Source organism: Crocodylus siamensis, unplaced genomic scaffold (genome assembly GCF_052110815.1).
Source record: "Crocodylus siamensis isolate JL-2025a unplaced genomic scaffold, ASM5211081v1 HiC_scaffold_220, whole genome shotgun sequence".
Classification (NCBI taxonomy): domain Eukaryota; kingdom Metazoa; phylum Chordata; order Crocodylia; family Crocodylidae; genus Crocodylus; species Crocodylus siamensis.
Genome location: NW_028324630.1, coordinates 1 through 14,209, shown reverse-complemented (window position 1 = coordinate 14,209; position 14,209 = coordinate 1). Strand labels below are relative to the sequence as shown.

Below are 14,209 nucleotides of genomic sequence, written 5' to 3'. Positions count from 1 at the left end.
GGCCCAATCCAGGCCTGCCAGAGGCAGGCCTGACCCTCATGTCACTGTCCAGCAGTGGCCCAGGTCGGGCTGGATCTGGCTGCGGAGAGCTTCCAGCACTTCATGCCACATTTTCCACCCTGGGGGGATTCTTCTAGCTCCTCCCTTGCCTTCCGTCAAAACATCGCTTTGTATCAAATACGACAACAAGGCTCCTGCCCCCAGAAGTTTGTATTTTTAGGTCCTAAGTATGCGGCTACCCATCACTCTCATTAACTTCACTCGTGTGAGGTTGTCTCAGTGGGTCCAGGCCTCCTCTCATACTGGTGGAAAGCAGGAGTCACTCCGTTTAAATCCCTAGTAGAACTACTGGGAGAAGACAATCAGACCCAATGGCACAACCTCATGCAAGTAGCATTGCTCCTGTGTAAGAGGTTGCAAGATTTGTCCTTCACTGATAAAAAAGCAAAAAAAAAAAAAAAAAATGCAGGGGCAGGGGTGAGAACAATGAAAGCCTTTACATCAGTTCCCCTCCTATGCTTGTGTGCGTGTGTGTGTGTGTCCACAAAATGCAGCCTCTGCCTCAAAGTCTGTGTCTGACCCCAGTGCCAATGTCAGAAAGTGGCAGAGGTCTGTCTCATGAATGTCTGTTGGAGGAGTCAATATGGCTGCACGTATGCAGAAATGGAGGTCTGTCCTGAGGAACGGAGTCCTGCTGTGGCAGGGGAAATGACTGCGGCCATTTAAACACAATTCTTTTCCCTGTTAGAAACCTGGGGAGGACTCGTTCAAGTCAGTGGTCCAGTGCTGATGCCAGACTGGTGTGAAGGAGAGGAGAATTAGGCCCCTTCAATGTATAATAAAGGGTGTATCTGCAGAGCCATTACACTGATGTCTGAGAGTCAGCAGGCTGCTCGAAGCCCAGAAAGTGCCTTTAGTTTAAAATGTTTTGAGTAGAAGCATGTTCAGGCACTTTCTGAGATGCTGATGGAAAGAGCTGTGTGCTCGTTTCTTTCTCAGGCTTTCCCTGGCGGTGTGGGGAACTCACCTGGGGCACAGGGCTAGGCACCAGCACCAGACAGCAATGCTAATGAAGGGTCAGATCCAACGTAGGGCACAGTGAGCACTCTCAGATGGCTTGCGTGTTATTTAAAGGGATGGTACATCGTCCCTATGCACAGCAGTAGAATGGGGGACTTCCACTATCTCAAACTGAGTGAAACGTAGGAGTCACCGCTGCAAGGAGCTGGCAGAGCTGTGATGTGCAGCCCGCGCGCTCCACGTAGGGAGGCACAGGCAGCAGAAGGCAGCCCTGCCCTGGCTCCTTGCAGCAGCGACAGCCTGGTCTGGAGCAGGGGCAAAGCCCTGATCCCCTGCCTGTACACCCCTGCCCGGAGCAGGCGGGCTGCAAATCCGGGCTCTGCCCTGGCTCTGGAGCAAGCTGCCCTCATTGCATGAGCCCAATTGCTCTGGAGCAGCTCCCTGCCCTGCTCTGCCGTGTGCCCTGCCAGCCTGGCTGGGGCTGGTCTCCATGGCAACCCCAGCCTTGAGCTTTCTCAAGGCAGCTGCAGCTGGGGTCTCCATGGAGACTGGCCCCAGCCATGAGGGCAGAGGCTTCTGGGAAATCAAGTCTGGCTGCTGGCCAGAGTGGCCATTTTGCCCTGCCCTGTTCTGAGGGGTATAATAGCGGGAACCCAACAAGAAACTGCCTGGACACAACGGGAACACAAGGCAATGGCACGAGACCAATGTGGCTGCGCAGGGCGCTGCTGAAATGCCTGAAATGCGGAAGGAAAGCTTACAGACAATGGAAGAATGGACATGTCAGCAAATATGTGTACCAGGAAACAGCAAGAGCCTGCAGGGCCAAAACCAGGAGACAGAGCTGAAGAAGGATCTGCCCGTGGCCAAGGAGGCTGAGGACAAGAAGGGGGTCCATGAGTGGGTTGGCCAGAAAAGAAGGAGCAAGGAAGCTGAGGTCCTCTGTTAACTAGCCAGGGCGAACTCTTATCAAAAGATGCACAGAAGGTGGAGCTACTCAACAGCTACTTTGGTGATCTTGGAGCCCTTGGCAATACTATTTGTGAAATCATGGGACATGGGTCAGGTACCAGAGGACTGGCAAAGGGCCAGTGTAGTGCCCCTCTTTAAAAAGTGTAAGCAGGTGGACCCAGGGTGCTGCACATGAAAACTGAAAGCTTGGACAGTGTCTCTTGCCCAAAAATGCATGCCAATGTCTGGGGCAAGACTGGATTGCAGCAACAAGAAGGCCACAAGGAAATCAAACTCTGCTAATGGCTTACAACCCATTAGGTGTTGAGACAGTGGAGTGCTTGTGGTACCAAATACCAGACCCATGCCATAAAATATTAAAAGTAGTTGAAATTGTTGGCAGAGGCCTGATGCACTCATCACGTGTGTGTACCTAAGAAAGCCCTTTAAAGAAAAGGATGAGCCACTAAAGGCAAGGAAAATACACATGCATTTCAATTATCCTAATAAATAAATAAAAGGTATCATTTTGGAACCAAGAGTTCTAGTTTTTTGTATGTTTTCTGTCAGCGACAGACTAGCTGATGCAGCGATTAGATTCGGAAACTGGTGGAAAGGGGGTGAACCTAGTGTATTTATTGTTTGGCACCAAGATAAAAAAGATTCCCACAAAGTTAAAAGCAAAATCTTATATCCTACCAACAAACATTTAAGCCATTAAACACAAGTGGCATTTATCGGTCCGAGCGCAAGCCAAGCGTGCACGCAAAGTCCAAGTCTATGGTGGGCTACCAGATAACCCCTCACGGGTCAGGTGTCCCCGAGGATCGTGAGCCGTGCTCGGGCCGGAGAGAAGGAATCAGCAGTTGCAGGCTGCCTCGCGGGAGGTGGGCAGGTCGTCTGTCCGTGTGCCGGGGTTGCGTCCTGTGTCCTGTGCAGCTTCTCTGATCTGCGGTGGTTGTCTGCTTGTCTTTTTAGTGTTGTTGATCTAATTGGGCTTGGAGTTTTTAGATTTGTCCTTATTAGGTCACTAAGCCTTTCAAGTTAGCATTACTTTCATTTCTATAAATTGAAACTTAAAGCTTACAGGAAATGGCATACGCACTTGAGGAAACAAAGCTTACCACAAACAAAACCCCCACACATGCTTACATACTTCTCCTAAGAGGTTTCAAATAACCTAGCAGCTAAAGAAGACAAAAGACTAAATATGCATTTCAAGAGAAACTTGTAAAAGATACAGGACAGATGCCCTGTAGGTGACAAACACACTCAGCTCACCTTTCTCCCAATAAACATCTAATGTGTAAGGTGTTATACATGTGTGGACCAGTCAGTGTATGTCTGGAGTTTGGTAAACAGATCACCCATACACGCTACTGCAAATTTGGCCCAGTGCTACACAAATACCCCAAAACAGGTTTGGTGACACCTCTAAGGATTCTGCTGGACCACTCAAACTCATCATCTATGATTGACCTATAACTGCGGGGGCTGCAGCAGAACAGCACTCTTCACACCTGGACAAAGCCAAGACAGGAGCCAGGCAATTAACAGTTGTGATAGGATAATGGACCTTTTCCTCCCTGTTTGTTCTGACTTGAATTGGCCAATCTTCAATGAAAAATGCTTGGAAGATATACAATTAAACAGTGTAAGAAGTATACAGAACTGCCAGCAAGGTGTGTACAGTACAGACCAGAAGCTATCCTGCCACCCAGCCAGCAAGTGAAGGGCCCAGGCTTTGAGGCTGTACAGGAAAGGCTTCCTGCCTGCATTGGGCAAAGATCTCTGAGCAGCTAAGATAATACTAAGGACTAAAAGCTTATTTTATGTTGCGGAAGAGTTTTTTCTGTCATTTGTTGGTAGTTATTAAAGCAAGCCTTTCTGCTCTTCATCAACCACATGTTGTGTCAATTCAGAAAGCACTAGGTTAGCAATTTGGCTTCTAAGTGCAACAAGGGAACAAGGGACTGGCTAGCCTTCCCTCAATACCTGGCATGTTACTGGAGGGCATCCTAAGGAAACCTATCTGTGATGATCAGCCTTTCCTCTTCCCGATGCTGAGACATGACCAGCATGGCTTTATGAGGAACAAATAATGTCAAAAGAACTTGAACTTTGACCAAATAACTACTTGGGCGGATGGAGGGAAGGCTGGGACTGTGCCCCTCAATTCATTTCCCACTTCTGGAAAGAGCTCTTAAAATGGATAGAAATCAAACCTCTTGTCACATTTTATTCTGAAATATGGTTTCCACCCCAACATTCATCTCTTGCCCTCCCAGTCCTCTCACTCACCAGCTGCAGCTGATCTGGTGAATCACAACCACCAGGCCCAACAAGACCTAAAGGAACATGTGGATGCTGCTGTGGAAGAAATCAAACTTCGCGTTGTGGTTGAATCAGAACTGGCAGAGCCAGCTTTTCTTTATTTAGGGCTATACTGTGATCACAGGGAGGATTTCATACAGCAAGGGGAATCACCCACCTGTCTGTTTCAAAAGATTTCTCAGACTCTCTAAGTTTACAAGCATATTTATACTAAAGACAGAGAAAGAGATAAAAAATGCACCTTGGAGAAACAAAACAATAGTAAATTACACAGGAACTTAGAAAGTTTACTTAAACAACTATCTATGCATAGGGCTATCCCAAGGCATGCAGGAATGCACAGGGCAAGATATCAAGATAACCCAAGGAATGCAGGAATGCAGATTCCTTATCTCAGAACATTTGAATTAAGCAGTATCAGCACGTCTGGTCTTTGTCTGTTTTTCTAGTCAAGTAAGCCAATTACTTCTACGCTGCTAAGGAGACTTACAAGAGATTTACAGATAAGAATCACCAAGATGCACTGGCTTTCTCAGTGGGAGATAAACTTGGCTACCCACCTGCTGCCTGCGCGTCTCCCCACCGGACTGGACTACAGCTACTTGGGCCCCTTCCCAATCACTGCAAAGTTCAACCCAGTCACCTACAGATTAAGGCTTCCCAGGACATGAAAATGCAACTGGTCTCTCATGCCTCCTTGATGGTGCTTCCTAAGAAGACCCCTTGTGCAGGTCGAGCACCCAACCTTGCACCTCCCACGCAGATCCAAGGGGAAGAGGATGTCTTGGTTTACCAGATTTTGCCTCCAGAAGGATTAGGGTGAAATCCACTCTGTAGTGGACGAGGAGGGTTATGGCATGGAAGAAGGCTCCGGGGATCAGCAATGTCCAGTCGCCAGTTTTCATTAAAATTGTTCATCCATCTCCCCCTAATAAAACAGGCCCCAGGACATCTGGAAGACACCCAGGAGGAGTTGGTCGATAGTATAAGGCTCCTGCGCTGCAGCCTCTGTAAGTCTCAGGCAGGCTCCTACCCTGCAGCCCTTGGTAAGTGAATTTACCCAGAGTCAAGCAGAAAGGATACTGCCGGTGGTAGCGCCACACAGGCTTGAACGATTGAGCTCTGCGCAGTAGAATTTGGAACTGATTTGGTCCAAGAAGCTTTCTTTTTTTCCCCCTTAATTTTAGGGGCGCAGGGTCCCAGAACCCAGAAGCCCTGCACTGATCCCCTCCACAGCTGGCAGGCGTCGTGGCCGGAGCAGGGGCCACCATCCCTGCAGCTGTCACCCTGCTGCGCCTTAACACACACAGTGTCACCCAAGTCATGAGTTCTGCTTGTCTGTACCTTGAGGTGCAGTTTCCCCCGAACCCCTGCACCAATCTTGTTGAAACCTGGCAGGCTTTGTGGCCTCAGCAGGGGCCACCGTCTCTGCAGTTTTCACCCCCCTGTGGTGTAACATGGACATTACAGGAGTTTTGCTTTCAAGAATTTGGAGTACAGATCCCCCCAAACCCTTGCACTGATCTTCCTGAAACTTGGCAGGCCTCATGCTCTCAGCAGAGGCTACCACCCCTGCAAGTTTCATCCAAATCAGACAAAAAACAACACAGTTATAGATATTTCATTGATTCCCCATTATACCCTCTGGCCAAATCACCGAGGCGGCTCCAAATCTTCAGAGCCACTTTGGCCGGATCGAAGTGGAAACTCGGTCTGGAGCTCTGGATTGGACCGTTGGCATCGGAAGCATCCGGATCCGAAGCCGGATTGAAAAGCTGCCTACTCGCACAGGCCTGGACAGTGCCCTGGTCCTCAAGTGATGCCAGGGATCCAGCGGACACGGCCCAGCGATACTCTGCCCAGAGTTAGGATCTTACAAGTGAAAGGAAAGTGGCCGCACAGTCCCCTGGGACCCCCCTGGCCAGAGCCTCCTTCCTGGGAAGATACACCACCGCCTTGGCCAGGGCCAGGAGGAGGCTGACTAGGAAGTCCCGGGACTTGGGCAGGGAGTGCCTAAATGAACAGGCAAGGGGGACAGAGCGGCCAGCACCTGAAGAAGAGGTCCTGGAGGAGGTGGTGCAGGGGCTGCAGCCTGGCACACTCCAGGTACACACGTGCCAGGGTTTCCGTCTGCTCGTAAAAGAGGCATGTATTGGGGGTGTCCATGACCCAGGCTAGATACACACCCCTGGCAACAGCTGCATGGAGGGGCTGCCAGCTGAGGTCCCTGGGGGCTCCCAGGATCAAGGTGGAATACAGACTTGTCCACTAGGGACCCTCGCCCTTGACTTGTCAGGATGAGACGTGAGGATGGGATGACGGGCAGTGTAGAGCGGGAGTGTGTAGAGCTGGTGTGGGCAGATCAGAAGTGGACTGGTTTGGTATCCCCCGGTCTGCTAAGATGGTGGGGTGAGGAGCGCTGTGGGGCCTGGGAGTGATACCTGCCCCTTGTGCCTGTACCTGGCCCTCTACCCTCAGCTCCCCTAGCCCTTTACTTTCTGCCCTGGCCCCTTCTCTCCAGCTCCAGCTCTGCCCAGCAGGAGCTGCCCCTACTTCTCTCTTCCAGGGCAGGGCAGGGCTGGGGCTATACTGCTGCCACGTGCCCCAATCTGGAGGCTAAGGGCTCATTAGTGGTTTTCATTTGTGAGTTTCTGCCTATGAACACTAGTGTCCACTGTGCAACGGCGGGTTATGGACGTGACCCTCTGGAATGTGTCACTTGCTAAGGGTTTTAGAGGGTGCGTGATGCTTTAAGAACAAATAGTGCTGAGTCCGTAAAGCAGCTGAAACAGGCCTGACACAAAGCCAGGGCTTGCCTTTCATGTGGATTTTCCTGGAGCTCAGCCCCTGGGCTGACCCTGCCTGCAGAAGCACTGGGTGTTATTTCCACAGGAAGTTGTGTCATTCAGCAATCCCGGGCCCCCAAATCTGAAATCAAAGGGGCCCTGCGAGCTGGGCATGCTGGGGCCGGTGTTGCCACTAAGGCAGGTTTCGGTACTAATAAGGTGGACCAATGGCTTGAAGTCGCAGCAAAGTAAATTTAGCTTGGGTGTCGGAAAAAACTCCACTGTGAGAACAGTGAGGCAGTGGAATAGCTGCCCGAGGGAGCTGTGGACTCTCCAACACTGCAGGTATTCAAAAGATTGCACAGCCACTGGTCAGGGATAATCTAGGTGTAGCTATGCCTATGCTCTACCATGGGTATTTCCCCCTGCTTCTGGGCTTGCTGGTTGCTCCCCACCCTCCCTTTTTGCTGCTATATGTGTCAGGGTGTTTTTAAGCCTCCCAGAGGCATTAGATGCTGGCTATAGCTAAGATTCGGGACTTAGTTTCATAGTTTCTAGGGTCGGAAGGGACCTGAGTAGATCATCTAGTCCGACCCCCTGCCATGGCAGGAAAGAGTACTGGGGTCAAACAACCCCAGCAAGATGTTCATCTAACCTCCTCTTAAAAACCCCCAGGGTAGGAGCCAGGACCACCTCTCTCGGAAGTTGGTTCCAGATCCTAGCTGCCCTGACCGTGAAGTAGTGCTTCCTGATATCTAGAGTTCATCTGGTATGTGACAGTTCCCCGGCTAGAAGCAAAGCCAGAGGTTCCTGGCTAGAGGGTCTTGCCCTCCACTCAGCATCAGACCGATCACTGTCCCTGCGGTCAGGCAGGAATTTTACCCCATGGCCAGACTGGTGTCAACTATGGGGGTTTGCTTCCCTCTGTAGCGCGGGGGAGGGCATTACCTGGGACTTCTCAAGCAAATATTGACAACATTTTACAGAAGCAGGACATTGCCTGCCATGGTTCCCCTCCTTTATTTATAGATTCATAGATGCTAGGGGCTGGAAGGGACCTCTTGAGATCATCAGGTCCAGCCCCCCTGCCCTTAGGCAGCAATGACTGCTAGGGTCAGATGACCCCAGCAAGGTGAGCATCTAGGGGATTTTTGAAAATATCCAGAGTGATTGAACCACTCAGGGTGGGGGAGTCTATTCCAGACCCCGAACACTTGAGTTGTAAAGAAGTTTTTCCTTATGTCTAAACTAAAGTACTTTTCTAGCAATTTATGATCGTTAGCCCTAGTCTTCCCCTGGGGAACCCTGGCGAACAGATGTTCTCCCAGTCCCTGATATGCACCTTTTATATATTGATAGGCTGCCACCCAGTCCTCTGAGCCTTCTCCTCTCCAGGCTGAACAAATCCATGCCTCTCTGCCTCTCATCATAGGGCCTGTTCTCCATATCTCTAACCATTAACCATATGCATAACTCTCCTATAGCAGGTTAGGGTGTTAGGCCTGTGTTGTGTCAGGGTTGATGGTAGTCTTACAGAGTTTAGCATAAGGTTGTATGGGATAGTTTGGCTAGGGATGATCCTACCTCATGGACTGGGCTGGACTAGATGACCTCTGGAGGTCCCTTCCAGCCCTACTTCTCTATGAGCCTATGAGGTGTTTCCATCACTTAGAAACACTGTGGCCTCCATTTCCAGGAAACCCCCTTTTTCAGCATAGTATATTAAGGGCTGGCACTGGTGGTATCATCAATGATCTCATTTCAGCAGGCACCAGTCATTCCCCAAAGCAACCAAAGGGCTGTGGCTTTGGTAGGCGGGGACATTTGGCACATGAACTGCACACATGGGTGCTCAGTACCAGTCCTTCCTAAACAGGACAGACTGTTGCACTAGCTGGGGGCGGTTGACATTCTCTCACAGGCCAGCAGCTGGTACCTTCACTGGGTTTTTAGGACCACTAGGTAGCCCCTACAAGCCCAATACACTGACCATAAAGCTGCTTATTTGAGCAATAACCTGATTTTTGCCTAGGATTTTTCTAGTATTTTGCTCACTTACATGTGTAAGATACTTGGTGAGGCCTGAAACCTTGAAGGACTTGCATCTAAGTGCAGTTTACGCCAGCTGGAAAGGCAAACTGCAGTGACAACCTGGGGGCAAAGGGCCCAGCCAGTATTGTTTCGAAGGACTAGCACTGAAAGCCACCAAGTTCCTGCAGCTGTGGGTCAAACGCACGTGGTACTTTGCTGCGGGAGGAAGACGACACGCCACCCTGGCTTGTCTAATTTTATGCCAACCATGCAGCTGGTCCAATGAAAGACGAACCCAAACAATCCTTGCTTCTTGCCAAATCCCCATTTATACTTAAGGCAGCTGTTTCAAGTGTGCCTGTTAGTTGTGCAAGCTGTTGTTCGTACTTCATTAAATCTCCTTCATATGGCTAATAGCAGCCTCACACGTGGCAGCCCTGAAGAGACGTGGCCTGCCAACAGCCCAGCACTAACACTGGTCGAGATGAGGTGGAACAGATTATAGCATCTGCCCCACAACTGAGTTCTCCGTCTGTCAAAATAAACCTCACCTTCTGCCCCTGTACTCCAATAGACCCAACCTAGGAGAGCACGAGGACAGGCCTAGAGGCAGCCAATTTGCCGGTGGGAAACCTTTTTCAACCCACTAACCTTTGCAGTGGAGAAGCCATGGGCAGCAGGAAAAGACAGTTGCCCAGGTCTCCCAGCCCCTCTCCATGAGCAACATCCTAGTGCCAGCACGTGGGGATGGACAAGTGCACAGACAGCTGCCTGCTCACCAGTGCTCATGGAGTGCCGTGTCCGCAGCAGCCATGAGCAGGGGCAGAGTACTGGACTACGCAGCCAGGGAGGCAGGACATCGGGCCGGGCGAGTCCTGCCAGGACGGCGGAAATTCTGCGCTACGCAAGACCAACGCTCTCCTCCAGAGGTCTGCTGCAGCATGGGGGACAGGGCTGGGATGACCCGAGGACCAGGGAGGAGGCTGCTACATCCCAGCCAGCAAGAGAGGCAGGGGCTGGAAATAAATGTCACCTTTATTCATATACAGTGGCTATGTAACACGGGAATGACTGTGGGGCTGGGGCTGGGCCCAGCCTCCTCCCCATTTCTCAATGTGTCCAGCGTTAGGGGGAGGCACTAACACTCGTCCTCCCCCAACAAAGCAAAGGCATTTCTGCAAGCGAGTTTTGCCTTGGGCACCTTCCTGGGCTGAGGCTGGCCTGGGGTGCTGGTCCCAACTCCACTGGGGACAGCTGGCTCCTCTTCCTCTTCCTCTTCATCAGCATCCCGGTCCTTCTCCTCATCCTCCTCTTCCCCAGAGCTGGAGATCTCCTCCTCTTCCTCCTCTTCCTCACCAGAGCTGTGCTGGCCATTGCTGTGATGTGCCTTCTGCAGGGCACTGATCTCTGCTGTTTCAGGGTGCTGCTCCCAGGTGGCTGCAGGGACAGACAGAGATGGGCCTCCTGGCTCCCAGACCCGCTGCTCTAACCCACTGGAGCCGGCAAGAGAACCCCAGAGAGTCCAGACTGCACCACTCCCGACCACCTAAACCATGCGAGTTTTCTGACGCAGTGAAAATAATAAATTACAGCCTGTGTACTCTTTCTAACAGGATTTAAAGACTGTACATAATTGTACTGCTGGATGCATTTGTTACTCTTCAGTTACACAGGAGTGCTATTGCTGCTCTTACAAAAAAGAGTGTATATTAGCTTCACGCCGAGTAGAGACTATACACCTCATACTGTATGCGGTATTTCTGCTCATTAACAGAAACTGAATTGACATATAGCTTCTCTCTCTGCATAAATCCCCTGTATGTTACAGGATTAACAACCTTTAATTCTTTTAAAATCATTTTAATTCATTCATTAGGGAGTTTAAAATGATAATCCTACTATTATTATTAGAATTATACATGATACAAATGTATATAAGAATTATCAGACAGCAGCACGATCAGCTCTGACTGCTAGCTTCCCAGAAGTGAAAATAAAACCCAGGAGGCCTGACCTCTGTTCTCCTTTACAAGAGCCTCTCTCAGCTGGTAATGAAATCCAGCTACAAACAACTGTAAATTGGTGGAACATAAGCCAAGATTATCTGTATAATTATAACCACACAAAGAGCATCGCAAAGTCAGGACTCCTGGTTTCTATTCTCAGCCCTATACATAGACTCAGCAGAGAACACAGAATCTGCTCCTTTCCATGGGAGTTTCTTCCAATGGTCAGTCATCTTCACTGTTACATCTTTGTGCCTTTTCGTATGAATGTGTCTGGCTTCATCTTCTAGTGCAGGGCTGTCCAACTGGGTGCCCACAGGCCACATCTGGCTCAGTGACCCCCAGGTCCCAGTCCAGATGCCGTCCCCTCCATCACTCTGCAACTGCTACCACTGGAGACCAGGAGGGCTGGAGTGCTACAGCTTAGAGTGGAGGAAACCTGTGGCTGGAGGACTTGGGGAAACCCATGGACCACACATGGTGCAGCAAGGGCAATGCAGCACAGAGCAGTAGGGGAGGAGTGGTGGGGGAAAGCGCATGCAGTGGAGTGGGGAGGGGAAGCACATGACACAGCACACAGCATGCCAAAGGAGTGGGGGGTTGCACATGCCAGGGTGAGCAGCGTTGCAGGTGGATGGACTGCACAGCGTAGCAGGCAGCCTGCATAGTGCGTGTGTTTGGGGACCTGCGGCCCTCCCACTCACTAGACATCCCTGTTCTAGCCCTGGGTTCCTGTTCTGCCTCGTACCTGGTATTCTGGTTATGACTAGTACCTGGGTCCTCACTAAAACCCAGCAGGCACAACATTAGATGATAACACAAACTAGCCACTGAACTGCATTTAGGACATCAGTCTAATGCAAACAAAACGCACTGAAAACAACCACCATCGGAAGAAAAAGCCTCTCTTGTATGCAATAAATTAAATGCTTGCAAATTAAACACTCTTCACAGATGAGAAAAGGGAAGCATTTTATAAATTAGCCACTGGAATGGAAAGAATATCTAATAGAAGTGACTCTCTGAAACCCCAGCGCTGTTGGAGGTATGCAACGTGCTGCTGACCTGCCACAGACTGATTCCTCAAAAGCCCCTCCCTTTGGCTCAAAGGCAACTTGGCACTGCATCAACGTCCTTTCCCCTGCCCATCGTTAAAGAGCAGGGGTCATCAACCTGTGGCCAGCACTAGCTCAGGGACTCTGTGGATTCACCCACAGAGTTCTGGCTTTGGTTGCAGTCAGGGGTGCTGCACCTCTAAACCCAGCACAAAGGGGCGCCCAGAGGAGCCTTGGTTCATCATCTGCCCCCTTAGACACTGGGGTGAGGGACTCAGTAACAGAAAGGGACAAGCAGTGGGGTGGAGGGGGAGCCCGTGGGAAGGGGATAAGCTTCACAGCTGTCTTCTTCACTGGCTGAGGAGACAGACAAGGGCTTGCACCGGCTGGGGAAGTCCAGGGGTCCAGGCAGAGTCGCCTCTGCTCCAGCGGCCCCCATGGGGGTGCAGGACACCAGAGGTGCAGCTTCACCCATGACTCCCCCACCGGCCTGCTCTGCTCCCTCCCTGCTCCTCTCCTGGCCCTTGGGAGCCCTCCCCGCTGCACTCCCTGGGGTCAAGCCAGCAGGAACCAAACCTGACAGTCTGCCCCATGTCTCATTTCACCTCTTAACTTCGGTGGCCTGACACAAGGCACTGGGGGCTCGCTCGGAGTGGGGCAGGGCCCCGCAGCTCCCACCACCCCAGCTGCAGGTGCCCAGGCTGAGCAGCGCTGGAGCTGCAGGGCCCTGCACCTCTAAACCCGGATCAAAGGGGCACCCAGAGGAGCCCTGGTTCATCAGCGACTTGTGCAAAGGCAGAGAGAGGCCCTTGCCTCGTGTCTTCATTCCTACGACCAGCGATATCAGTCCAGCACGTTCAATTTATTACACAATTTAAAAAAATGCTGTCTCCAAATTCAAACCAACTGCTTGTCTCCTCCTCCTCAACAAGGACACTTCCCTCTTCCCTTTCACAGCCCCTTCTCAGTACCTTGAAACTTCTTCAAAGTCTTCTGGAGAGCTAGCGCTTGTCCAGACAAGATGCTGAGTCTTGTTTCCAGCTGTGGGCAAATCCCCTCTGGCAGCTGGAACTGCTCCTTCTTGACCTGGGAAAAACTAGTCTGTGTTATTTGATTTTCTTTTTGCAGCTCAGCTTCATGGTATAAACATTGGGTGGATGGAGGGACCTGGAGACTGACCAGTTGCCCGTGGTGGCAGTGGCAGCTCCCCTAGCAGGAACCAATAGGTTTTCTTCAGCTCTGAAACACCCAGGACATTTCCTGGCATCAGAAAGGAGCTGAGACTTCACGGGAAGTTGGCTCAAGTTTTGTCAGCCAGGACTATTCCCTAGGGACAAGAGCGGGAAGGCCCAGATTACACCTTGCAGTCTTCAGGCCACCAGTGCCCAAAGACATCACTTCCCCGAGGAGAAGAGGGGGACGTTCATCCTTCCCACCTCAGGGACAGTCCCAGCACTTGCCGTGCTGTGGTGCGCTGCAGGGATGTGCCCATTGCATTGTCCCCGAGACCCTTCCCTCTATGGGGAGCAAGGTGGAGCCACCTACCTGCTCAGCGTGCTCCTCATGTCCTAAAGGGGGAGAAAAAGATGCAAGAGTGAGCTCAGTGCCACGCTCCACACTCGGGGACTTTGTCCTCAGACTTCGAGTGCCATACATGGAGGGCTCCGGGGAAAGTTGGGCCCCTTTACAAGCCTCCATCTAGTGACCCTGCAAGAGGTGTAAGAGGGCAGCCGTGCACCCTGGGGAGTGGACACGCGCAGGACAGCAGCAGCTAGAGCTCATACTCCGCATTTCCCATCACTGCCACCACGTGCCTGTCTGGGGCTGTCGCCCTGCTTGCTCCTCCTCAGTTCTGCACCTGGTCCCGGCAGACTCAAGATTGAGGCCTTTCCCTCCCCTGCACTGGCACTGGGGGCATTTCATGTGCCTCACCTGCAGGAGGTCACTGGCGGCCTGCTGGCACTTCCCCTCCAGCTCCCCGATCAGGCTGTCGAGACGGGAAATCTCCTCGGAGAGCTGGGTGACA

The 14,209-nt window shown here is 51.4% G+C and overlaps 1 long non-coding RNA gene across 1 annotated transcript; it reads right to left on the bottom strand.

The window, feature by feature from the left end:
- Positions 1-10,139: 10,139 nt before the first annotated feature.
- LOC149851775 (uncharacterized) lies at positions 10,140-13,264 on the bottom strand. Its single transcript, XR_016439545.1, has 2 exons — positions 13,155-13,264; positions 10,140-10,559 (listed from the first exon to the last, which is right to left on the bottom strand). It is a non-coding gene; the product is annotated as an uncharacterized LOC149851775 (long non-coding RNA).
- Positions 13,265-14,209: the final 945 nt, after the last annotated feature.